This window comes from Castor canadensis, chromosome 4, assembly GCF_047511655.1.
Source record: "Castor canadensis chromosome 4, mCasCan1.hap1v2, whole genome shotgun sequence".
Lineage (NCBI taxonomy): Eukaryota > Metazoa > Chordata > Mammalia > Rodentia > Castoridae > Castor > Castor canadensis.
This window is the reverse complement of record NC_133389.1, coordinates 146,163,455-146,191,441: the sequence shown is the minus strand read 5'-3', so window position 1 is coordinate 146,191,441 and position 27,987 is coordinate 146,163,455. Positions and strand designations below refer to the sequence as shown.

The 27,987-nt window shown below is 37.4% G+C and overlaps 1 protein-coding gene across 2 annotated transcripts in view; it reads right to left on the bottom strand.

The window, feature by feature from the left end:
* The window catches only part of Slc39a10 (solute carrier family 39 member 10), a 119,151-nt gene extending 91,377 nt beyond the window's left edge, over window positions 1-27,774 (bottom strand). Inside the window, exons 1-2 of one of the 2 annotated variants that reach the window (XM_074071311.1) lie at window positions 27,647-27,774; window positions 9,078-9,175 (exon numbers count right to left, since the gene is read on the bottom strand). The gene's annotated coding sequence lies outside the window, so the exon portion shown is untranslated. Of the gene's footprint in view, window positions 1-9,077; window positions 9,329-27,646 lie in introns of those variants that run through there. The other variant, XM_074071312.1, reaches the window with a different exon arrangement.
* Window positions 27,775-27,987: the final 213 nt, after the last annotated feature.

The window sequence follows — 27,987 nt, the reverse complement described above, 5'->3', positions numbered from 1 at the left end:
AGAAAAAAAAAAATTCATTGTATTCTACATATGAGAAATGCAATAGTGCCAGGCGCTGGTGGCTCCTGCCTGCAACCCTAGTATTCAGGAGGCAGAGATCAGGAGAATCATGCTTTGAAGCAGCTCCGGCAAATAGTTTATGAGACCTTATCTTGAAAATACCCAACATGGAAAAAGACTGGGTGTAGAGTGCCTGCCTAGTAAGCGTGAGGCCCTGAGTTCAAACTCCATTTCAAAAGAAAAAAAAGGCAACAGTATTTGAAAGGTGGTTTTAAAAGGCTACCCTGAATGCCTCAAAAAAGGGTAGGGTGTTTAATACAAAAAGTCACATGCCTGTAAAGGGCCAGGTGAGTGATGCATATACGTGGGTGGACTGACTGGAGGAAACTGAGGTAAGAGATCTAGAGGTCCTTAAATCTGGCTGCCTGTTGCCATCTGACCTGGGAAAGCATCATCCATGTCCTCTGTCCTGTGTTTCTACAAGGAATTCAGATGCCCTGATTATAGATGTTCTAGTTTTTCCATTAATACTACTTGTAGCAATTCCAATAGTTGAAATCAGGTGCAAGTCATCCAAAGATACCTGAGGCTTCCCTGTTTGCTAAAGAGGGAGTGATGAATTAATGGAGTTTGTCTAAGCTTAGCAGCTCTCCCAGTAGGAGTTAATGTAAATTTTCTAGTATTTACTTAAAATTTTCTTTGAGCAGCTAAAATATTCCTACCAATAATATTTTATGTAGTGTTCAGTAAGTGACATTACCCTAATTTATGAGGATGGGGGTTGGGTATACCACCAACTCAGCAACTCTTTTCCATGGCTCCCTTAAAACAAAGTTCAAAGGGTATACTAGAAATAAACTGCAAAATTTGTGAGAACTTGAAATACTAAAGTAAAGCTTCTATGATTAATTTTGGCAATGTAAAGTCAAAACTTGCTTCCTCATGATCTCATTGGATAAATTTGGTACAAAGGCCATCAGTTGAAGATTTTTATGCAGCAGGTATTTATTAAAGTCCTACTACACATCAGATGCTATTCCAAGTCCTTTAACTTCATCTTTTCTGTGGTCATGGATTTTATTCCTATGTGCCAGCCTCCTGGAAAACTGATATCATTACTCACTCACGGCTGATCTCATAAAATAAAACTGTGGATGACTCAGCATAGTGCATTCCTTCAGGAGAGAAGAGAGATGGTCAGCAGACGAGTAGCTTTGTCTTTGAATCCTAAGAACCACTGAGATTGGAGACACAAGAAAAGGAGATGGGCAGGGGGAGGACAGAGGTCTCTTGGTCTACAATGTTAAGGAGTCTGGCAGCAGTTACAAAACTTAAAGGACATCCTTGTCAACCATTACTTCCTCTTGTTCCTCCCAATCCTTATATGCTCTGGGGTTTTTTGTTTGTTTGTATGTATGTATGGGGTTTATTTGTTTTTGTTTGTTTTGGGATATGTATGTGTGCGCATGCCTGTCAATAGTGCACTACTGGAGATCTAACCCAGAGGCTCTCTACCACTATGCTCCAACACCCCAAGTCCTGATAGTCTTTATTAAGTTAAATTGTTATAGTGAGTAATGTTTTTACCTACTGGAAATATTATATAACTTACACATGGATAAATATAACCCATTAATTACAAATTTAAAATAATCAGTCTAAAGTTTTAATCTGTTGAATTTCCACTTCACTAAAATATGTGTACCTATTTCTGAAATGCACTAAGTATTTCTGTAAACAATTCACAAGAGCAAAAATAAAAAATCTCACAAAATAGATTTCTGTAAAAAGTTTGTTGGTAGCTTTTTAAGAAGAAGTTTTAAGCACTTTCAAATTTTAAACACTACAAGAATATATCCACTAAGAGGATTTGTCCTTTATAATTTTTTAAAGCATGCATTTGCTTTGTTTTGATGAAAACTCACGTTTGTTTCTTGGATGTACACAAGCTTAGTAACAAGGAAAAGAGAAACAATGCAATGCATTGGATAGGCAAGGCACACAGACATTGACAAAGAGGGAAGAAACAGTTCTTTGGAGCTAAGAAGGGGAAAAATTATTGTCATTGAGGAAGAAGAAAGCCATCTATGAAAGAGACATATTTTCCCAGCTGTGAGGAAGGGCGACAAGGCGGCGGGGAGGGGAGGGGAACAGAGGAGGGCACCGGGGGAGAGGATACTGCCTATGACCCTACCAACAGAACTTCGATTCATATAACAAATAATCCACTTACAGGATGTGCTTAACTTTACCGGTTGGCAGATAAGCTCAGTCTCTCTTCCCTTCTTTGAATGAATGGGGAAGGCTGTGGCTCACCCTCTGCCTCCCACCACAGGAATGTGTGCTATCTAGAGAGCTGTTTGGAAACCCACAGCACTTAGAGGAGCTGTATCAACAGGTTTTCCTTCTCCCTAACACTGGGCCAATTGTAAAGGCTGAATGAGAAACCTTGAACAAGTTAAACACTATCGCAGGAATTCAAAACCTGTCTAGCTAGGGTTGCTCCCCACTCCCCTGCAGTAGAATCACAATTCATGTTTTTATCACTTTAGCCTTTTCGAATCCTCGACCATCCAGCTGACAAAGGGCTGTTGCCTGGCAGCCTCTGCATACAAGGCACGATGAAGGAGAGTCTGAATGTTGGCTTTGGAATCTGGTTAGGACAAAGAACTGCAACTTTTCCCAGATGGAACTGCTAACGTGTCAAGAAAATCAGAAGACTAAAAACATGTCCTTTTAAGTCATTTAATAAACCCCAAGCCTTTTACATATAGAACATTTCTATGGCCACCGCCCTTCAACACAAATATTTATCTTTTCTGTCTCTCAACTTTGTCCAATAGAGTGCCCGTTTGGTCTTGAAATAAAACTGCTTGCAGTACATGAGTGATGAGGAAAAAATGGTCAAAGGCTTCACTCTGGGTGAGTCACAGGGGAGCAACAGTCATTACCTATGAGTGTGCGTGCGTGTGTGTGTGTGTGTGTGTGTGTGTGTGTGAGAGAATGGGGAGAAGGTTGTAGGCAAACTCCAGCTATCTTTTAAACTTTACCTGTGATTGTTAAAAACTGAAAATTGAGAAGTCATTTTTTCAAGATTAATTCTTTATGGTTGAAGAATTGATGTGGAACTTGGCTGACACTCTTTGTACAGCCATCTGTCTCTATTCCATCACTTGCAATTTATTCTATGATATCAAATGACTTTTTTTTCTTTTGAGATTGTCTTGCTGTGCAGGCCAGGCAGACCTGTAATTCAAAGTCCTCCTATCTCAGTCTCCCAGTGCTGGGATTATAGAATACATCACCACGCCTGGTTTAAATGACTACTTTTAAGAGGTTTTAAGCCTTGTATAATTTATCATGAAGCCTCTCAAACTTCATTTGGTATGGTCTTAGGTGAAAATAATTGAATTCTGAATACAACCTTGACAATGCCACAAAGAATATGGACCTCCCCTAAAACTAAACAGTAATACATGCAATTTAAAAGTACTTAATCTTAATGATAGAAATATATGAAAAAAGTCTATAATAAAAACTTAACTGCTGAGCAAATAATTTTCTAATTACCATCATTGATTATTTTAATTAAACAGTTTCCTAGATGATCTATACATAAAAATTGAAAAGGGTAGTGTCTTCGTAATTAATTTGTTATTGTAGAAGAGTCTAGAGTTCAAAGAAACACACTTTAAAGTCAAAATTCTGTATTTGAGGAACTAAAATGAATTAACAACAAAATCAAAGAAATTTGGGGAAGTAGAAGAAAGAATCAAAAGATAAGAGTCAGTTATGGAAATGAATTTCACAGGGCACAGACCTCAGGAAATATTTATAGATGTATTTCACTGTTTTCCTTTACTGCTCTGGTATTTGTCAAGAGTTTTTGGGCTCCTCATGAAGTTAAAAAAGCAACAGTAACAAAAAAAAAAAACCCTTTCGGGGAAAATACTCAGTCAACCAAACTGTCTAGTAAACTTGGCCCTGAAACTTGCACTTGATACTGTGATTTTGCTACTTCTTGAAGGGATATAATGAAGCTCTTTAAAAAGTTTCCACGGGGCATGGAGGACTTCCAAAAGTGAGGTAAAGAAGTCTGTAATTATGCAAGCATTACTTATTTGTTTAGCCATCGCATCCTGAGATGATCCGATATCTCTATAAAATGGGAATTATGAGTTTTAAGATTTTTTTACGTGCCTATGCATTTTCTTTCTCTCCCTCCCTGTCTTCCTCTCTTTCTCTCTCTCTCTTTCTTTCTTTCTTTCTTTTTTTTTTTTTTTTGGTGGTACTGGGGTTTGAATTCAGGGCCTCACACTTGCTAGGCAGGCTCTCCATCACTTGAGCCACTCTGTCAGTTCTTTTTTGTGTTGGGTATTTTCAAGATAGGGTCTCACAAACTATTTGCCGAGCTGGCTTTGAACCTCATTCCTCCTGATCTTTGCCTCCTGAATAAGTAGGATTATAGGCAGTGCTGGGCCTGGTTCCCTCTTTTTTTTTTTTTTTTTAAGTTGGGGCAACACTAGATTTTTATCTTCCATTGAATTCCAGTATCAAAGGAATCAAAATCATTAATGTGCAGCAAGATTCTCTAGGTGCCTATAAACCCTCCCTAGAATTCTATCGTCACAGTTTCTGCATGAGGGAATGGAGGAATCTACAGTGGAGATATTCAAAGCACCTTTACTTAGAATAGCCAAATGATGAAATCAATACAAACTGTCATCAATAAGGAAGGATAGATTGTGGTATATGAATGAAATGGAATGGAATGTGGTATATTAATTAATGTGGAATTAATTAATAAAATGGAATTTGTGGAACAAATTACTGACACATGGAATAATATGAAGGAATCTCATTCACTTAATTTTGATAAAAATATACCAGACTCAAAAAGTATGCTAGATCTAAACTTGATAGAGATACACAGGTATAACAGTATATAAAAGCTCATGGAGGCTAGGGATGTAGCACAGGGTAGTCTACCCAGAAGACCCTGGATTTGATCTCCAGCACCATGAAACAAAACAAAGAAATCATGGCATTATACACTTAAGATTTGTGCACTTTGTATGTTATTCTATGACTACAAAAAAGAATTGATACTGGAATAAAGAATGAATACTGGAGTTTCATCTCAGGGTCTCAGACTTGCTAGGCTGGTGTTCTACCTCTTGAGGCATGCCCTCAGTACTTCCCCTGCCCACTCCGTCAAAAAATTTTTTTGGCAGTACGGGGGTTTAAATTCAGGGCTTTGCAACTTGCTAAGCATGCACTCTACCACTTCAGTCATGCCCCCAGCCCTTTTTTGCTCTAGTTATTTTTAAGACAGGGTCTTGTTTTTTGCCTGGGCCAGCTAGGATTGCTATCCACAGGAGCTGGGATGACAGGCATTCACCCAGCTATTGGTTGAGATGAAGTCAAGCAAACATCTTGCCCAGGTTGGCTTCAAACCACAATCCTCCCCATCTCTACCTCCTAAATAGCTAGGATTACAGATATGAGCCACTGGCTTCTGACTTAAACTTTTAAAGAAAATTCACAGAGGAAGAAAAAAAGATGAATTAGAAAGTTATCACCAAAAACTCTGATGGGTTCAACAAATGTGAAAGAAAAGCAGCATTTTAAAAAATACTCCCTCACCCAGAAGGTAAGAGAGGATCACCATTTTTCCTTTAGAGTTCTTTCTCAGTAGGCATGGAATGTGGGATGAGGAGGGGAATTTAAAAATTATAGGACTCCCCCAAAACTTGTAGGTTTGGGGATTTCAGTTACATTTTATAATTCCCAGATTGGAGATACCCTTCTGTCTCCTCAATGGTTGTAGTGATTACTTTGATTGATTGAATTTAGAGGGAAATTATTACAAAGAGTGATAAGGAGGGCAAAGAAAATTAGTTATCTGGGTTTTGGGTAGAGAATTAAAGTGTGGCTTCAAGTTTACTTTATATGAAATTTTTAAAAATGGGAAAGGAGGGGAGATAGCCCAAGAATGAAAGGTATGTTGGGTTTTTCTTTGTAGGGAGAACTACTGATAGATCCTGGACATGGGGAGCAGAAGGGTGAGACCCCAATATTTATTTTTAGTGAAATTCTTTTGATTTAATTGGTTTTATTTATTATTTGTTTTTGCAGTCCTGGAGCTTTACAAATGCTATGCAAGCACTCTACGACTGAGTTATACCCCTAGCACCACACATGCTTTTCTTTTTCTTCCTTTCTTCAAAAAAAGAACTCTGGCCAGGAACAAACAACAACAACAAAATCCTATCTTCTTCTTAGGACAGAGTCTCCTGGCTGGTCTAGAACTCAAGATTCTCCTCCCTCAGCCTCCTGTGAACTGGGGATTACAGATTTGCATCACCACTTCCAGGTAATTACTACTTTCTTAGCTACTTTCCTTCCTTCCTTCCTTTCCTCCCTCCTTCTCCCTCCCTCCCTCCCTTCCTTCCTTCCTTCTTTCGTTCCCTCCTTCCTTCCCTCCCTCCCTTCTTTTCCTTCTTTCTTCTTTCATCAATACTTTATTATTTTTTTTTTTTAGACTTTTTCGGCATGTTCCTTCTCTGAAACTCCCCAGCCCTGGGAGGTCATTTCAAACAGTAGATGCAAGAAGCCTGTAGAAGAATTTCCTCCTGACCCTGGAGTTTCATGCTCTGGCATTCCTACCTCATGTCTGAATTTTTGAGAACTAGATCTACCACCCAAAGTACTGCCAATTACAATCTGGCTGTGTTTATGGAATTGATATAGAAATCTTAGACTGAAATTAATGCAGACAACTATGGACAATGCTAAACCTGAGGATTTCATTTAAATAATTTGTATGGGGGAAGGTGAAGGACCTATCTATATGTTTGGAGTTTTAAATACATAATCACAGTTAACTCTCATGATAATTTTAAAAGCTAAACTTTGGCATCTTCATTTTACAAATGGAGATTTCAGGAAGAAAGATACTAAGTATGCACAGACAGAATCAAACCTTGGTCCACCCAATTGCAAAACCAGTCAAGATGCACACTTACAACCCTCAGAGTGAAACTACTCCTATGAAGAGCACATGGTGAATTAAATCAGCTAGATGGTGATCTCCTTGAGGGCAGAAGTTGATTGCCTTTCTTTTGGTGTGGCATAGAACAAGCCTCGATGTGTTAGGAATGTATTTCCAAATAGGTGCACATGAGATTAATGTTGATTTAAAAATAAATTTTACATGCAAACACACACAACACTTTCTCACAGTATGTGCAAGCATCTACCTCATTGTCACTTTACTCACTTAAGATAATATAATCAAAAAGTGATACTGGGCAGCAGTTGCTCATGCCTGTAAATCCTAGCTACTTGGGAGACAGAGATCGGGAGGATCATGGTTCAAAGCCAGGCGGGCAAGTAGTTTGTGAGACCTTATCTCTAAAATAACCAACACAAAAAAAGGCTAGCAGAGTGACTCAAATGATAGCACACCTGCCTAGCAAACAAAAGGTCCTGAGTTCAAGTTCCAGTATAGCAAAAAATAAATAATATAGTTAAAAAATGAGATCAGTAAAAAGAATGATTATAGTACCAAATGGTAAATAACATAACCAAAAAACTTAAAAAGTTGGATACTGAATTACACTTAATTTCAAGGCACATTAACTGATATTTTTGCTAATATACAAATAAGAACAACAACAACAACAAAAAAGGAGGCATAGATCTTCCATGGCATAACTGGACTCACTTCAAAGAACATGTGAATACAAGGTGTTTTGCTTACAGGAGATGAAACCTAAATGAAATGACTAAAATCCAGCTATTGGTAAGATTATGCTGATAACCAGTTCTTTGTGTCATAAAACCCAAATGCTGACTGAAGACATTCCTCACTAGACATGTCTCTCATTTCATTTTAGTTTCTCAGAGGGAAGACAACTTTGAAAAAGATTTAAATTCTCAACGCTTTGCTTTTTCATGAAAATTACTCTAAAGTGATTTTATTTACTTTTAAATAAACCATAATTTGTTTCTGAAAGAATTGTTCCTGGGCCTTTATTGTTAATGATTCTTTACAGTTAAAGACATGAAGAACTCCAAGGTAGCGTGCATTATTGTTTTCTTCTCACTGTTAAGACTCTTGAGTTTGCCTAATGTTGTAATTCTGTAATTTAAAGTTACATCGTAGAATAAAAGACTTCTTTCAAACAATGAAGGCTCATTTTGCTCTCAGAAATTTCATGATTTTCAAGTTTGTGGTGGTTGTATTTCTGGTTGAGAATTTGCTAGAATGAATTTATTTATGATCCTGAACCCACTCTTAAGTAACTCTCAATTAACTACAAATAAAGCCCAGTTAGATTTAGATTTATAATTATAAAGAAGAAAAACAAGATTTTGTCTCCCTTATTTTGCTCAGTTATGGCAGTAAATAGATATTCTTGAAATTTTAAGAATGTGTAACATACACTGCAGATTTTTTCCACCATTCCTAAATATTCACTGTTTACTTTTGTGATTCCCCTTTCAATATCTTTAAAAGTGTTTACTTCTTGCCAAAAAGAATGCCTACATAAGCTCATTTTTTTTGAGGGCAAGCACCTCTTTTCCATCATCTTAGATTATTTTTTCAAATAATCTCCAACTGGATTATTTCTTAGGACAATCTCCAACAATTGCTTGTCCACATTGGCTCATAAGTCAGTCTGGTTTTGCACATAAATTTCCTTCCTCTTCCTGCTTTTCCATTTTTAATGTTTTGCATTGTCTCAGCATCCTCTTGCTTTTAATTCACATTTTTTCATTTTCCTTTGTATGAAATTTCATGTTTCTCTGTTTTGATTGGTAGCTACTTCATTCTACTTTAAGGTCTTTTGGATTTTTACTTTTGGTCCCCATCCTCTGGTGATGCCAATTCATTAACAGACCCCATGTTTACCAAGCAGAACACTCCCAAGTTTGTGGGGTGTGGCAGGAGGGAGGAGGAGCATGTTGCATAGATCCCTCAATGACTGAAAACGTTGTTCCCCCCCCCAAAAAAGGTATACTTTGCTAAGTAACTATACAAGTACAAATGGTAAGTAAACAAAACTTACCCTTTAAAGAAGATTTCAGTAGATGTAGGCTCTTCACTTCTTTATTTCAGCTCTCTCCAACTCAGGTAACAATTACGGAAGCCTCTTGTGTCCAGGGGCTGTAGAGACCACAAACAGAAGGATAAAACAAGTCCCTCCTCCTACATTTGCATTCATTTAGATCAGCAAGGTGAGCAGGCTTTCAAATGGAAGCTTTAAGTTAGGTGTTTTCCTTGAAGGATGCTTAGTAACTGTTTTCCCTAGCCAGTGAGGAGGAGGACCTTTTTAAACCTTCAAGTTGCTCTTCACCCACTCTTTTTATGTTGAATAACCCTCAGAGGTTTATATCCGACTTCCATATTTAATATATTTTAATTCAGCCTTATAATGATCTATATATAAACACATTCATGAGCTCATCTTCCCCTTAGGACTCTCACAGGTAGCAGAGATTAATTTGGCATTCTTCACTTGGCAATTCCAAGTCTGACTTCATAAATACCATTATTTCTGCACTTGCATCCAAAAGTTTCGGAGAGAGTGTGATTAAATAAATAAAACAAGGTTTTCTGGACTCATCCTTTTTACAACACCATGACTATAGAAACTGGTAACACACATTCTGGCTTCCACTCTTACATAACTGCTCTCCAACTTCTTTTCTTCCTTTCTGTGAGTCATTCCTTTGAAATCTTGCAAGTATTGTGTCACTTTCTAATAGCACACATTATGCCCCTACTTCATACTTCGAGTATAATTTTGTGCTGTTTGTCTACCTTATTGGCCATAGGCCCAAAAATACATTTCGCATTTGAAAAGAAAAGAAGATATTTCCCATACATTGCTCTCTTCTTTTGGCAAGGAAAGTAGGATAGAAAACAGTGGGAGAAAAAATAATGTCCAAAACAGAAACCGGGGATGTTATGGTCTGGAGAGATTCCTAACCGAATGATATCAAATGCCACCTTCTAACTTAAACAACTAACCCGATCAAAAAGTGGATAAAGAATCAGAATAAACACTTCTCAAAATAAGACCTACAAATAGGCAACAGATATATACAAGAAAGTATTCATCATCATTAGTTCTGAGAGAAATGCAAATTAAAACCACAAATGATGTATCATTTCACACCTGTTAGAATGGGATTATCAAAAAGATGAAAGAGAACAAGTGTTAGCAAAAGTGTTGACACTAATTATGGGAATGTTAATTAGTCTGGCCATTATGGAAAACAGTATGGAGGTTCCCCAAAAACTAAAAATAGAATTAACCATATGATTCAGAAATCCCACCTCTGGGTAGCTATCCAAAGGAATTAAAATTGATATGCCAAATAAATGTCTGCACTTTCATGTTTAATGCCATATTATTCATAGCTACCAAGATAGAGAATCAACCTCAGAGTGTTCATCAAAGGGTACGAAATTTCAGCTACACAGGAGAAGTAAGCTTTAGTGATCTATTGCAATGAAGAGTAATGCAATAAATAATAATGTGTACTTCAACATTTTGTATACTTCAAAATTCCTAAGAGTATTTAACATATGTCCAGCACAAAAATATGTGAGATGATGAATACAGTTGCTTGATTTAATCATTTCACAGTGCGTGCAGATGTGAAAACATCACATACCCCATAAACATATACAATTATTTGTCAATTAAAAATATAAAGCCAGGAGCTGGTGGTTCACGCCTGTTATCCTTGCTACTCAGGAGGCAGAGATCAAGAGGATCAAGGTTCGAAGCCAGCCTAGGCAAATAGTTTGTAAGACCCTATATCGAAAATCCCTTCATAAAAATAGGGCTAGTGGAGTGGCTCAAGGTGAAGGCCCTTGAGTTCAAATCCAGTACCGCAAAAATAAATAAATAAATAACAAATTATTTAAATACCGCCTCCTATTAACAACTCAAATATTCCTCCTCCCCAGCTGCAATCTCTTTCCTCATTTAAATTATCACCATGCTCTAATTTATAGTCATTTCTGTGTTGTCTTATTTCTCTATTAGGATTCTGCTTCTTTTTCTCCTTCTACTTATAGCAAATTATAGTTTAAATATGAAATGTTCCCAACAGGATCATGTGTTGAACACCTGGTTCCCAGCTGATGGCACTATTTTGAGAGATCCTGAAAACTGCAGGAGATGGGGTCTAGTTGGAGGAGATTATCACTGGCCTTGGTCCTTTCCTTTCTCTGCGCTTCCTGACCACACACTCCTACTGCCATGTTCTGCTCAAGCACAGGAAGTCAAGCAGGACTAAAATCCTGAGCCAATATAAATTTTTCTTTCTGTAAGTTGTTCTCTCAGGTATTTTGGTCACAGCTATGCAAAAGTAACTAATATAACACAGAACAGAGTCATTTTTTAAACTTTCAGTGAATATTTTCTAGATTGAAATAAATTGCTTTATCTTGTTCAGAATCCCTTTTTCTAGTATGTAGGAAAAACTAGCTCAGTTGACTTCCAACTTTTTAGCACACTACTAAGGTATATCATGACCAAAACCAAAAAGCAAGATGGTTGATTTTTAAATTGTAGCATTGATAGTATTTTTTTCTCAAAAAAGAAGCATAAATTGAGCAGCATTTAGTGCTTAATGTTTTAAGCCCTTACAAATGTGATGACACTTTTTTGTGATTTTTGGAATACTTCTGTGCAAGGTGAGCTACCAAACTGTCATCGATGAGACAAAGGAAAAGAAAGCACACCTTCTTGTCAGTAGGTTGGTGGGTCAGGTCAGTTTATGAAGAGAATCCATGTATTGGTGTTAGGATTTTACAGAAGACCAAAATATCCTATTATATCTGGGTCTTGTTATGAAGAATTACAACTAGATTCTTAACCTTAAAATTAACTTATTTATCTTCTTCTCTGTCACCTCAGTCTTCAACATGAATGTTTAAATGAAGAATTTTAAAAGTTAGACACTGGAGATATAACTTAATGGTATAAAGCTTGCCTGGCAGGGCTCTAGGCCCTGAGTACAATCCCCAAAACTACAAAAAGAAAAACAAAAAAAAAATCAACAACAAAACAAACAAGCAAAAACATTTCATAAGTTATAATGCAATTTCCATATGTCAAAATGCTATGTATATTCCAGATAATTGCTATAACATTTCACCTAGCAAGTTAAACATGCAGCACAAATATGTAACTGGTTGTGACAAAGTTTTTGATCATTTGGGATGAAAAAATTTAACAGGCGTTTCTACTACTTATGTTCAGGGAAAATTTGCGTATGCTTTTTTCTGGGGGAGGCTGATATTCCCAAACTGTCTGCTAGACAGTAGCAACATACTACAGCAGGGGTCATTAAAATTGAGGGAAAAATAAATCCCACCTGATCCATCCTGCAGTTAAATTCTAACCTACAAATAAAAAGCTCCCTAGTTTGGAAGACAAAGCATTGCTCTCTGTTGAATTGTATAGACAGATCCCCACATACTTTGCTGAGGGCAAGAAACAATCTACAACTATCCCAGGGCTGTGGTCACTATGCAGTAGACAACTTCCTGCCTACAATATGGCTGCACCAGCAAAGGAAGTAAAGTAAGGTAATGGGTAGGGAGGCTGAGATTTATTAGATTAGGACAAGGTGAAGGACTCAACTGTCCAGAAACACCAAGTGCAGATTAAGTCATGAGGCTAAGCAGGTTTGTAATAGCACTTGCATTTTGGATCTATTGCCTCATGATCACTTTGCTTAAAGTAAAGTCAAGCTAGTGTTTAAGAGTGATTTATTTGGGGCCAAGTCCTGATATTGCCATTTATTATGCTCATTGTATAGCCCCCACATACCTAGGTACTCTAGTCTCAGTTTCCTTATGTGCAAAAAGGGATATTAATTATGCCTATTTTTCAGGGTATTTATTGTGCAGATTGGGTGACACAATGTTTGTAAAAAGCTCTTAGCACAGTACCTGGCATTCTTAGAGGATATTAGCTAAACACAATGAAGCTTCATCTGCTCAGCCTCTGCCCATCTGGAAGGTGATAGAGCTGAGCAAAGCCCTTGTAGTATGGGAAACCAGACAGACTGTATCTCCTGAATGAGGCTGCTCTGCATCCCCTGCCTCTTGTTTTTGATTTCCCCTTTGTGTTTTCCGTCCTTGCCATGGCCAGAGGTTGCTAAAGACATTCTTTCATTAGACAAATGGATAATAAGTGCTGTTTCAGTGTCAAGTGGTTAGTTATGTATTGGGAACATTTGTGAACACCTCACAAAGACTGTTGATAAGATACCTAAGAAATAAGATAAAGACACAAATGCAATAAATTGCTGTGCTGAGGATGGAACCCAGGGCCTCATTCATGCTTGTTTGAGTGACACCCTTAGCCTTAATTACCACTTTCACAAAGAAAAGAAAGACTTCTGTGAAGAAGGAAAGTTTAAGCTACCAAAGATTACAAAGAGCAGACCTTCTCTCCCTACTTTATGGCCTTTCTCTTCAGAGCTCGTGATTATCAACAGCCCTAAGCCCAGTAACTCCTGTAGTCACTGGTTATTACCCTTCAGAACATTAAGGACACCAAGCAAGTCAAGTGCTCTGGTGGGAGGCTGTGTTTGCCCATCTAGGAGGAAGGGGAAACTTTTTCTACTTCTCACAAGTAGAACTAGCCCTGGGCCCACTCTGAAATCAGAGAAGGTTTTCCAAAGCAGTCTGGCACAAGGGACAACCAAATTTAACTCCTAAGGGTAAGAGGCATGGAAAACCAAGAATACTGTAGAAAGACCTGTGCAATGACATAGAATCAACTTCTCAGGGGGTGTGCAATCCAAGGGATGAGGATTTGTGCTGGCTTTCTAGCTGAGTGGAGCAGTGGAGCCCAGGTAACTTGAGTCCCCACTGCCTCTGTTGTCACTCAAGCCTTCACTTCTCCCAGAAAGGGAGTCTCTGTCTGACACTGCTGGTCCCCAAAGCTGTGACTGAAGTTCTCCTTTTCAGATTCTTAAAATGAATAATTCTTGTTAGATTTGGAATGATTCTCCCAAAGAATCATTCTTTCTGGTTACAAAAGCAAGGCACAAATAATTCCTTTGGGGTGGTAGCTATCTGTGGGAGTAATAAAAAGAAATAGGAATGAAATGTAAAAGAAGGTGAGCTAAAAACAAGAGAATGTCAAGTTTATGTTTGCAAACTCAGAGCAGTATTTAATTAAAAGATTTCAGGGGGCAGAGGAAAAGTTTTAATAGAGAATTGTGTTAAATTAGTTTCAATCAGTTTAACCAAAAAAATCCACAAGTAGTATTATCTTGGCTAGCTTTCTTACATGTTAAAACCTAGAATTATGAGAATGATTTCTCAAGCTAAAACATGTCTTGGCCTAATTAAAAACATCTCAGATGAGCAAGCAGGCCTCTATGATTTTAAAGATAGTACTTATACTTAACACAAGAACTAGAAGAACTGGCTAGACTTGATTTCTATCAAGATTTTCTTGGAGGGAATTAAAAAAGAAAAAGAAGGAAAAAGAATGAGTATTTTAGAGAACAGAAATGACAAGAGCCAAGCTGAACAGCAATAGTGCACATATTTAATGTGGATTAAATTAGATGCATTAGCTAAGAACAATAGAATCCTCTTGCCACATCGAAAGACTGCACAAATTATAACACTTGTTAATAGATTTCACAATTTCAAGTTGGTCGCAAATCTAATCCAGAAATCCTGGTTTTCTAGCATGCCAGTAGACCTATAGCAGTTTCAAGGGGTGTTGTAAAAGCTTCAGAATAAAATGAATATTGATTTTCCAGAATTTTAAAAAGAAATAAATGTGAAATATAACTTTTGGGGAGATCAGTGAGGCTACTCTAAAAAGATTGATCATCTCTATTGCAAGTACAACGATTTTTATTCCTGGGCCACAAACATGACTGTTATCTCTTTCACTGAGAGTCATGCAAAGAAACAAAGGTTTTGTAAAGGTAGAGTAAAATAAAAAGAAATTGCAATCATTAAAGAATATCCTTATAATATAAAAGTTTTAGTGTCACAATCTCTTTTCTTTCTGGTCCCCTCTGTTCCTCATACTTAACTGCCCACCATGAAATAAAATATGTGTTGATTTCATACATACACAGACATAGGAATATACATACATACATCTATATACACATACACACATATAACATATATATATGTGTGTGTGTGTATTGTTTTTTGCAGTGCTAGGGATGGAACCCAGGTACTTGTGCACGTATGACAAGTGCTCTATGACTGAGATACATCTCCAACCCTTCTATATCTGTTTAAGGTGTTTTACTCTGGATATTTTGTTTCAGAACATTAGCAAAAGGCAACAATCCTCTTGAACTCTAAATAACCAGGAACATGCAGTAAACCCTGCAATGACAGACATAAATGCAATTTGCATGGCCTTTCACCTTAATGTTCATATATGATTGTCTGGATGGTAGTGTGATAGACAGACACACTGTTTAGATTTGAGATTATACTTCAGCTAGAACAATATTTTGAATTCTGGGGTAAGGCTGTAGCTTGATGGTATAGCGCTTGCCTAGTATGCGCCAGCTCCTGGGTTTGATCCCCAGCACCACAAAAAAAGAAAAAAAGATATTCTGGGTAAAGGTGAAAATGCTCATCGTACTCATGGTTTACATCATGTTTTCATTCATGCACTTGTACAACACATATTTATAAAGAACGAACAGTTCTTGGTACTTGGGATAAAGCAGTGAGCAAAAACTATCAATGCTATCAGACAACTTGTCCTATTGACTCATGCAGAGCACTATATCCAGAAACACCAAAATCTACATTTTCTTCAGTGTACATGCAACATTCAAGAACATACATCAGAGATGGGTGTGGTGGTTCACGTGTGTAACCCCAGCTCCCAGGGAGCCTATGCAAGAGGAACACTGGAGGTCAGGAATTCGAGACCAGACTGGGGAACAAAACGAGACACCATCTCAGAAAAAAAAATGAAGATTAAAAAATAAACTGAGAAAGGATGTTGTTCAAAAGTCAGAAGGGCAAAAGCTTCATTTCCTAATTAGGAGACAGAAATAGAGGAAAAAAAAAAAAGTCCAGCAAGACAGGACTTTGTGGAAAGCTGCAGTGTTGGATCCCTGGCTTCCAAGTAGTGTAAACCATGTCCAGAATTAGATTCTGTACTTTATAAACTTATTGGCTAGAGACCTGATATTAATTAAATCTCGGTTTTTGCAACAAGCCTTATTATCAGAACAGACGCCCCAGCTTCTGCAGAGCACACTACCAGACAAGAGGCCTTTCTTCCTCTGCAGGCAGAGATGCATTCCTTTTTTCTTCAGTTAGACCTTTAACTCTGGGGAGTGAAGATTCCCTGCAGGTTTGCATCAACTGTCCTAATCTGCTTCACCACAGTACTGCAGCTGGCCACACCCCTGCTGATCTGCTGGTTGGTTCTGCTTACTCACATCTGGTGAAGCGACTAAAAATAAGATAGAAGAAATCTAAAAGCTTGGTGTGTTGACTTAAGAAGTCTCATTTTCTTCTTTTAACCGAGATCCACTAGAACATAACTATTTCTTCCATTCCTTTAAATTATTAAAAGAAGGCACCACATACCAAAGGAGTTTTTGTACCAAATGATTATGATGGGTGCTCATTTTTTGAAGTAACTGCTGTCCTAAATGTTTAAGGGCAAAGATTCTGAGAAGGTAAGACCTTGGGAAAGTACAATTCAAATCTAATGAAAATAAGCATGTTCTTGAAAATGCTGCAGAGCATGCAAGGAAATAAGTGATCCTGGAGGAATGGAATCTTTTCCCCTAGCAATTAGGGAGGAGGGAGGTTTCTGAGAAGCCTTGGCAGCCTGTGGAGTTTGGCAGAAGGGGAGGATTATTGATTCCTCCTCTGTATCCAAGCCCAGTGTGACTGAACAGCACTGATGGGGAATGAGCTCTGAAAGGTCCACAGGTGTCAGTGTACAACCAAATGTGGTGCTGTGCACTGTTAAAACTCAACTTCAAGGAGCCTCACCTCACAGAAGCACTGTGACACCCATGCTGAAACCATCTCCATGTCACCAAGGTCACTACCTGGAGAACGAGTTCCAGTGGTATGGCTATATTGTCCTAAATATGCTCTAAGGTCCTAGTTGTCATTTTAACTGTGATGACTAGTCTGTGGAAGAGTGTAGTGGATTCTTATACTTTTATGTTCCCTTGGCATTCATTTAGAATGTAAGCTGAACTTTCTCCTAGCAGAGACAGGGCTTAGTCACCCTTGGCACAGTTTCTAGTTCTCTGCCTCTTCCTTCCTTGGGGAACTGGTTGCTGCCTGATCACCACCTCCCTAGGGGGCAGTTATATACCTTACTGAACTCACTCCCTGAGCTCCAAGCCCCACATAGACCACCTCCCAGTCACAGTGTGATTCCCCAGTTGTTTTAAGTCCTTCAATTAGAATTCGCCAAAGGAAATCTGCTTGGGTAATTCAGCCCCCAGATCCCAATAAAGGCTTCAGCTCATGGATCCCTTGCTTTCCTAGCTGTTGAGTACAAATGTCTTCAACTGCTAGGTGGCTTTGGCCTGCAAAGCATGCTGCCTCTTTGCTCTAGATTTGTATTACACTGTATTTGTGATTTCACTTTTTTTTTGAGTCACCTTCTCTGTGTCTCACCTGGCTGACATACTTGAATCTAGCTTCCTACTCAGGGCTCTCCTAGGGTAATGGTAATGTTGGCAGGAATAAGCAGGGCAAAGATCAGACAAACGTCACAAGGGTGTATCCCACTACAAACAAGTTTTCTGCCAGGTGTGGTAGTGCACACTATAATCCCAGCACTCAGGAAGTGGAGGAAGGAAGATCACAAGTTCAAGGTCAGCCTGGACTACACAGTGAGTTTCAGGCCAACCTGAGCTACAAAGAAAGAAAGAAACAAAACTCCTAAAGTAAGAAATACCCTATGAAAAGTACCCAGTAAACATTCATGAATATCTGTCTCTCCTGGACCCTATCTGAGCAGGGCTAGAATTCGTAGCCACTGCTCTTAGAGACCCCCTTCAACATCAAATTAGAGGAAAATACAACAGAGATGTGCCAACTCATTTGATGCTCATGGTCCTAAAACTGTCATAAATGTACTGAAGTTTACTTAAACACAAGAGTGGATTCATAGCTTTCCTTATATTCATTTGCATTCTACAAGCCTGATTGTGAAATGTGTAGTTATAGTATAGCCAGGGGTTCCTAATTGTGTATAATCCTGGGCACACCCAAGGTGGCATTCATCCATGTGACATTACTCACTATGTACATCAGCAGAAAAATTGAGAAGCACTCTGATAAGGCAATAGTGCATTCATAAATTGAATTGTTCTGTTTTTAAAAAAAAAAGATTACTAGGACCCCCCCAAAATACAATGTTCTCCAGACTTTAATAATGAGGAAAGACTTGTCTAAATTAGAATTACAGCTAGATTTTTAATTCAAAAGAGTGTCTGTCTTCATTTTAAAGGAAGCTGGTTATCCTTGGCCCAGAAAGAGGTTCTTATGGCTACTTTCTCCAGTCAGTTAAAGATGGATGAAGTCTCAGGAGACACATACTGACGTGCTTCCTTCCTTTTCTACTTCTCCCAGCACATTCAACCTCAGTTTGACAAACAAGGTCAGAACTTAAACTTGCACACACTGGTCATTAATTTCTCTGAAAGAAAATCACTAATTAAGTGCAGTGTCTTCACTTTCCACTCTGTTGAAAATAAGGCATTCTGGTTTCTGATATGAAGAATAAAACCTAACAGCAAATACCAGTGAAACAGTTTTTCATTTTCCTTGGGAAAAATTATGTAGAAGAATTATAATACCTTTTCCCCCTTGTGTGTCTTCTTTTTCTTTATTGTCAGTTCTACCAAATCTGTGCTTATATGTTTTTGTACCAAGAAAATGAACACCTATCAAAATAGCTCTTATTAGAGGAATATTAATATAATGTAATTAATGTTTCATAACTAGATAATTCAGGCTATCCTCTAGCAAGAGTGGAGATGGTGATTTAGAACAGAGGTTGGCTAGCTTTTCTTTACAAGGGCCAGATGGTAAATATTTGGCTTATGCTGCCCATATGGCCTCTGGGGCATCTATCAACTCTGCCCTTGTAGCCGAGGTAGTCCCAGACAATGCGTAAGTGAATAAGTATGGCTATGTTCCAATAAAAGTTAATGTGTGGCTGAAATTCAACGTCATACAATTTTCACATGTTACAAAATATTCTTTTGATTTTTTTTTCAACCATCAAAAAGTAAAAAGCATTCTTAGCTTGCAAGCTGTAGAAAAATTGGCAAGGAACCAGATTTGGAATGTGAAGCACTTTATTCACCTCTGACTTAGAATTACACTAACCCACATTCCACCCTGTAATTCTGTAGAAAGACAAATCAAAATGCCCCAAACTAAGTGTAAATAGTTGAAGTAGTAATTTGGGGCTACTTGCCTGTTGCACTGTTTGGATTTGCCCTTGGGAATCTCTAGGAGGTTCCTTGAACCCTGGCTTTTCAAATTTTTCCATAAAAGACTAAATAGCGAGAATCATAGGGGAGTCTGGGAGGGAATACCTGGCAAGAAGCTGGCCTGCCTCATGTATCTAACTTCCTTCAACTTCTGAATTTTGTCTTAAATGTTGTGAACTTGGCATTCTAGTCCATAATATTTTTCTTAAAAATTTTCTAGTAAAGATAAAGCTATAAGAAAGCAGATCCCTGTTCCTACAAGGGGGTGGTTCTTTAATCTGGAAAACCAAAGAAGAAAGGTTAGATTAGTACCATGCTCAAATAAAAAATTAGATAAGAAGTTAGTTGCAGAATCCTGTGCAGTTAAATAGCTTCTACTAGGAATAATTGTTCTAAAAGTAAATTGATGCAATGAGAACTTTTTTCATTTATGCTTCTTTTGTGAAAAATTAATTAAGAACTTCATATGTAAGAGCAATGACTTCAGAATAAAAAAAAATAGAGCAGGATTGAATCCACTGAAATGAACTCTTTTATAAGTGAGGCTGAGGACAACAGAGAAGCCAATAACAGAGAGGTAGTTGTCTTCAATTTTTTTAAAAAAAAATGTCTTCTCTATTTGCTTAGCCATATCTACTAGTTGATGTACTTCTGTTGTTTTTCTCACTAGACACTCTTTCAAAAGTTCAAACCAAAGTCTAAAACCAGTTTTGATCAACTTCCAAAAGTATCTTTGTTCAATCTTTTAATGCAAGCACTTGATAACCTCTTTTAAGAATGTAACCCAAAATTGTACCCTCCAACTCACAATAGTCTTACAGCCTGGCAAGTTACCATGGCAACCTCCAGATTACTGGAATACAGTAACAAGGGTTTCCATCTATTTCCATCACTATGTTACTCAGTCACGTCCTGCCCTTTGGATCCTGAGATGAGGAAGATCAGTGCTAATTTTTCAGCTTAATCTTGCTTCTTTTCTTTGAAGAAGTGAGATTGCAGAAAGAGGTTACTGCCTCTCTCCTTGAAATGATTGCAATCAAGAAAAGAAAACTTGCCAAAATCCTGGAGTCAGCATTTTTCTTTAAAGGGTAGCTCTGAGCCTCTGCCTACAAGACCCTATCCCACCTGGATGTCTAAAGTCTAGGAAGAACAGGGAGAAACTGCTGGCTTGGCAGGTCCCCAGGCTTCCTTCGATTCTGAACTTTTGCTCTTTGGGCACAAACTTTGATTCCAGGGCTTCTGTTCTAGAGCTTTCTTTGACAGCTGAGAGGCCTTGGTCTTCAATACAATTTTAGAATGTACCTTGTATAGAAACACTACTGGTTTCCTTTGGTTTTATTTGGACATGAACCAGACTTCAGGTTCCCAGACAAAAACAAAACAATACCATTGTCTGTCCTGCTCCATTCCTTACTTTTCAACTCTTCAAGGCATTTGGCCAAAAGATGGCTAGGCAAAAATAGTTCATCCCTGGGGCAGAGTTTGACCTTAATTTATTGTCCTAAGAAAAAGGAATGAAATACTAATGTTGGCTTCTTTGGGAAACTTTTACAATTTCCTACTAAATACTATAAGGTCTGAATAGCCTGCAAATATTTCATTTTAGAGGTGTCTAAAGTAGATTTTTTTTTTAAATTAGAGATTCAAATAGTACAAAATAAACCTTGGTCTTCAAATAATTCAGCTGCAAATAAGGACCTGCTGACAAGAGCCTGAACACTGGAATCTGTTGTCCTTCAGACTCTGCACAGGGTGAGGGCTGTGCCTGTGTTTCCCTCACATACCTAGTCCATTGGTCCTTGGAAAATCAACCTCTGAGTTTCACAGCAAGCAATGGATTATTTTCTTATAGCAAAGTAATGCTTCTCCTACCTGGGGTACCCTTAAAATAAAGTCCATTATACACAGCTTCATTCCTGGATACTATTTCCTAAACTGTGAACATGTCAGCATCAGTCACTGAGTTCTTGTTTGTGGAAATTAAAAAGGAGGGAAATAAGAAGCTGAGAATAAAGACTGAGTTTGAAGTTGAAACAGCACAAGGAAAGGAAGCTGAAAAGTAGAAATTACAGGCCTTTCAGGTGCATTTGGGTGGTGTCCTATGGAAAGAGGCAACTAAGACTTGAGTGAAATAATGGAATGGCTTCAGTATGAGGTTAAGACTAGATCCACAGTCCAGCAATTTCACTACTGGGTAGCTATCTAAAGGAAATCAGTAGCTGAAGTGATATATGTAGTCCATGTTTGTTGTAGCACTATTCACAAAAGCCAAAATATGGAATCAACCAAGACGTCCATTCAGAAATAATAGATAAATAAATGTACTGTATACATACAAGTAGAATATTATTTGGCCTTAAAAAAATAAAACTAGCTAGGTATGTGGTGCATGCCTGTAACCCCAGCACAGAGGCAGAAGCTGAGGCAGGAGGCTCCTTAGCTTAAGGCCAGACTGAGTTACACAGTAAGACTCTGTCTCAAAAAAAAAAAAAAAATTGAAATCCTTTCATTTGCAGCAACATGAATGGAACTAGAGGACATTATATTGAGTGCAATAAGCTGGGCACAGAAAGAAAAATGCTATATGGTTTCACTCATATGTGGATGCCTTGAAGTTGATCTCATAGAAGCACTTACCAGAGGTTGGGGAGAATGGGAGAGAGGCAGAAAACAGCAGGTACAAAAGCAGTTGCACAGAAGGATTGGGCTAGTGTCCTATAGCACAGCTGGGTGATTATGTTACCAATAGTTTATTGTATATCTAAAAATAGCTAAAAGAAGGGATGGTCCAAATGCAACGATGTTTAAGGTGATAGTTATGCTGAGTGCTCTTATTTGACCATTACACAATGAAAAAATATGTCAAAATATCCCACTGCACTCCACTGATAATATCTATTCGTTTAATTGTAGTAAGTCAAATAAAGATAAACCAGAGGGGTTTTTTTTTTGATGCTAGAGATTGGGCCTTGTACATGCCAGGCCGGTGCTCTACCAATGAACTACGTCCCCAGCCCTTTGTTGTTGTTGTTATTTATTTGAGACAAAGTCCTTTTGTGTAGCTCAGACTGGCCTGGAACTCACGATCTTCCTTCCTTGGCCTTGCTAGTGCTGGGATTATAAGCAGGTGCCACCACCACCACCATTCCAGTTTAATTTTTTTACTTATTAAAATCATTGTATGGAAAACAGCTTGAAGACTGGGATCAAAATGAAAAGATGCAGAAACAAAACACTACCCTCCATGTAAACAGAAGTGAAACAAAACTCCTCAAGATTCACATTATTGAGTATAGCTCAGTGTACGATGTCTGTAGCACGTACAAGGCCTTGAGTTTGCTTCCCAGCACCACAGGAGGGGAAAAGAGTCTCATTATCTGTAACAAGATAATCATATTGAAGCTGTATAGAAATTAGACCCTGAATAGTTCTTCACAAAGAGGTAAGAACAGTTAGGAAAACTAGCCCTACCAATACCCATTAGTCCTGAGGTGCCAGAGATACTAACTGTATTTAGTGTGTTCACTTCACTACTTTCCGTGAATACAAAATAATCTTTAGAGTTTCTATAAGACTACTCCTGACCTCCATCTCTTTAATATTTCTCCTGAAGATTTTACTTTCTAAATCACAGACTTTCTGAGACAGAAGTGTTCAGAAATCTAAACTTGGGCTACACTTCCTACACTGGGTGGCTGAGAGTGTTTTGAGTTGGAAGAGGGTTTGCACCAACAGAGTTAATTCACACTTCAGCTCTTCCAATAGACTGAGTCTGAGCTTCTATCCCAAAAAGTGGACACCACCACTATACTTCACAGTTGGCATTGACCTGAAATGCCTACCGATCTGTCTGGGCCTGTAAGTAATTTTCTTTGAAAATTGTACCCTCGATACAGCTAATCTTATGGTGCAACGTATTAAAAAAAGAAACAAAACTTTGAGAGCACAAAGCAATTCCAGTGGAAAATACATAATATAAACCAGGATTTGAATTTTTTAAACCATTTTCTATGTTTGAAAATAATTTCCCAGGAAATGTCAAATATTACTTGATGAGCATAGCTTTGTCTTCTTTGCATTGTCCTTGATCCTTCGATTCTTAAGGACACTATCAAGAAGACTGCACATGCTTTGAAAATGTTTTAATGGACATACTTTACATTGCTTGCAAATTTACCTGCATTTATTTTCATTGCCTTCCTAACTTTCCTTTATGTTCATTTAACATTCTCTTCTTTGAACCTTTTAAAATTTTATTCATTTATTTTTTTGGTGGTACTGGGACTTGAACTTAAGGGCTTGCCTTAAGTCATATTGATTCTTCTAAATTGTACATTTACAGTAGGATAACATTTTCCCTTTTATTAGTATGTATTAATTGTGCAGAATAAATGGGTTTCATTGTGACAGTTCCATAGATGCGTACAATGTACTTTAATCATATTCACCTCACGTGACAGCGTGTAGCCTCATGCACATTTGAGATAAGGACGATCGCACATTCTATGCACTTCAATACCAGGCTCATAATTTGACAAATCATTGAACTATCCAACCCTTGTTGAGTTACCATAGATTAATTTTCAAGACCTCAGGAGCACTGAGCAGTGGCAACATTCACTTTGAACTCTATGCACGTGGTGAAGGAAAATATTAATGGTCTTACTGTGAGAAAAGATGTCCATAATCTACTCTCTTAATAGCTTCAGCATGGTCAGAGGTCAAAACAGGAAGTGCCATTGTTAATAGGCAAAACATAAAAGTTCTGTTCTTAAAAACACCTTGAACCTTCTTCCCTGGGAGGACATTTTGCATACGGAACTTTGGGTGGGGAACATATGGCTTCCTGCATTCTCTTCAAAGTGGTAAAGTTTGTTTTTGTTTTAAAGCACAGTTTAAAGGAAATATCCTCAGCCATTTCAGAAGAGAATAACATTCAGTTCCTTTTAGATTTTTATGAGCATCTGTGATCATTTGTCATATGTGGCTAAAAAATGACCAGTACTGCTGAAACACAGTTTTATATTTAGAGAAAAGTCTCAGTACACATTCCCAAAATAATTTTGAAAAAAATCTCTACTTCTTTCCGAGGAAGTTTGGTCCATAGCTAAAATTAGATATGTATCCTTTCATGACAATGACCATCTTTTCACCATGTCTACTGAAGGCTAAAACCTTAAGTGCTATGGTCTTTGAAACTGGTGAAGAAGTCAGTTTTCTAGGTTCTTTGTGCACACACACTCTTAAATCATTCCTACAACATTTGTTGCCTTGAGATAATATTTTAAGCAGAGAGAAAAATGTCCTGAACCTGAAAAATGAAGAGAAAGTCAGGAAAGAAATATATACTAACTAGGTATCTTGATCTTCAGACTTTTATTCCCAACCTTTCAAGTTTTCGCATAGCTCGTCTGATGGTGGACAAATATTCTAGAACGCAACTCATCATTCAAAATATGTTTAGGCATACATTTTTTACAGGTAGAACAAATACTAGCTACTTTTCATTCTTTCTTAATGGAATAAGAATTTTCAAACTAGGCTATGCTAATATATAGAGGAAAGAAATAACAGTTAATTAGTAGCTAATCTTTACTGGTAAATTGTCATTATATTACAAATACAGCTTAACACAGTTACTAAGTAAAAGACAAAGTCCCCACATAATAGACCAGGAAATAAGGTAAAACACCTTTCTGTATACATCTAGATCTAGGGACACCCTTTTATGGATTTTTTCTTTGTGCTCTTAAATACATTTGAGTTTTTTGTCTCTTTCATCATGATTTCTTCATAAATCTTGGAAAAAAAGAAATGTTTTCTGACTTATCTATTGTAGATTTTGGTATAACTGACCTGAGTGAAAAATAAGAAGCATTTTGCCAGAGCAACTGAACAAGTCTAAGAACAAATAGTATTGTACTGAATCTCCTAATCCAATCATCAACTAGAACCTTCTTTGTTTTCTATCAACACTCTAGGACCAGAATGAAATGCACAAGAGATTTCTTCATTCTGCATGTGTTTTTATAACAAAATCTGCTTTGAAATGACATTATTTACTGAATAAACTGAGAAAAGCAGAAAGATTTAGCAGAGAGGAAGAGGGGGAAGGGGCAATCACAGTCTGAGTTTGAGTTTAGTGAAATCACAGGGCATTTAAGTTAGTCTCCTGAGTTTTCTCTCTCTAAGATCATGTTGGTTAGGCCCACTTTTTGTTTTCAAAGTGAGTTGTAAATTTAATGGGTTTTATTTATGCTGTTGGAATTTTGAAATTGAAAATTAAAAGAGAGGAAGCTCTTGATTGCAGGATCAAAGTTTATTAGAAAACTAGGATTCTTATTGGAAGAAATTTAAAAAGATAAAAAATTCCACTTAAAAAAGTGTTTTATAGTTTACAAAGCACTTTCATATACAGTTATTTCATTTGAAGGTACAACAAGGGAGGTCCAAGACTACAGCATGGATTCCTGGTTTCCTTGTCTAATACTCTCTCGTTCCTTCTCCTTTTCTTCCTCTCCCATCAATGACTGTAATATTTACTTCATGGATGCCGAACTACATAAAAGACTCAAAGCTTTTGGGGCAAATTATTGTCTTATTTGTATTTGCATCTCCAGTATTGAATCCAAAGTAAGTATTCAGTTAGTGTTTGTTAAATGGATGGATGAGTGGAATAAAAATCAAAAGGCAAATTGAAATAGAGAAATGTATTTTCAAATATTAAGTAAATGAAAATAGAAGATGAATATGGCAGTCTTTTAATTCAAGTAGGTTTAATTTTAATGCTCAGAGCTCACATGATATATATACATATATATGTATATATACCCACTCTACTATTGATCTACATTCCTAGCACCAATATTACAGTTGTTAGAAGACTATTCAGTATCCAGTACTGTATTAGATGTTACCCATTCACATATCCATTCACTAATATATATCATTTATCTATGTATCCATCTGTCATTTATCTAATTAGCTTTACTTGAAACAGTACCTCTTACCATCCATTATTATCTACAAATTCTTGGGTCTCAAGTATAGTTATACTTTAGAAAGATACTTGCTCAATTTTATTAACAACACAGATATTAGAATACATTCTTCAATGTATAAGAGCTATTGGGATACAACAAATAAAAATAGTCATAATTAAGTGTTATAACTGAAAGAAAGCAAGACTATGATGCTAACTCATATTTACATCACTTTTCCTTATTTATAGCTATTGTATTCCCTTTATAAATTTTACAGGTTTATGAAAGCATTAAGTGATCATTTTTATATTATTATACACCCACATGGTACAGTACGCCAAGGCTTAGATTTCACTGGCCATGCTTAGCTAAAGCAAGTTTTCATATACATATATATTTTATTGGCATATTTAGGTAAAAATCCTAATTGTATTGAGTGTTATTTTATTTCTGGGTGCTGGAAGTATTACTCAGTGCTACAGAGTGTGCCTAGCATGAGCAAGTTCCTGGGTTCACGATTTGCAGCACTGTATGCACACATATACACATAAACACACACACACACACACACACAATCTGCAAAGTCTCTATAAGTAAACATTTATGTACATGACTTGGAAGAAACTTAAAAGATTAATTAATTCATTGTTGATATTCAGTTCATGTCCTAGGAAGATACACTGAAGAAAAAGAATCTCAAAGACACAAATTTTACAAAGCCAAATCCATAAAACACCCAAAGATCAAATATCCAGACTTGGATTTAGATATTACTATTGCTCTACCACTGAGCTATACCCCTCGCTCCCAGGGTCATATCTAGACTCTCAAAATCCACACCAAACAAGAAAATACTAAAAATGGCCCAAGCTGTCACTTTGCCAATATAGTTACTGCTGTCAAGGAATACTGCACAATGCCATCTAGTGACGAGTGACCAACCGATGATTCATCACACAGAAGTGACTGGGTGAGAAAAGGGAAAATTCCTAGGACTTGATGTACAGGTGGAAAAGCCTTCTGGTAGAATTAAAAATGACAGCGCTTAGTTGTATTTCTTCAGTCACACTTGGCATCTGCAAACTGATCACTGTCTTGCAGCCAGGATGTTTATGTGGAGGCACTGTGTTGCCACCTACCTCCAAGTTGCCTCTGCTCTTGCTGCTGCTGCCCTTCACCATCCAGTGCACACAGTTGGACTCAGAACCGATAATGTTCTTCGCACCACAGCCCCCATCTGATGACTGGTGGTGGAGGTGGAGCATGTTACAAACCAGTGTCAACAAATTAAAAAAAAAAAAGACTTCAAAAAAGGGAGCTAGGATGATTCTTGAAACAATCTGTGGCAAATTAAAAATAATAACAACAACAATAAATAAACTGTTGGAAGTTCAAAGAGTCAACCTAAAATAAGGATCAGAGGAAATCATCTTTGTTTTTCTTGGCCAGTGACTGTGTGGACCTGATACTGCCTTGTTCT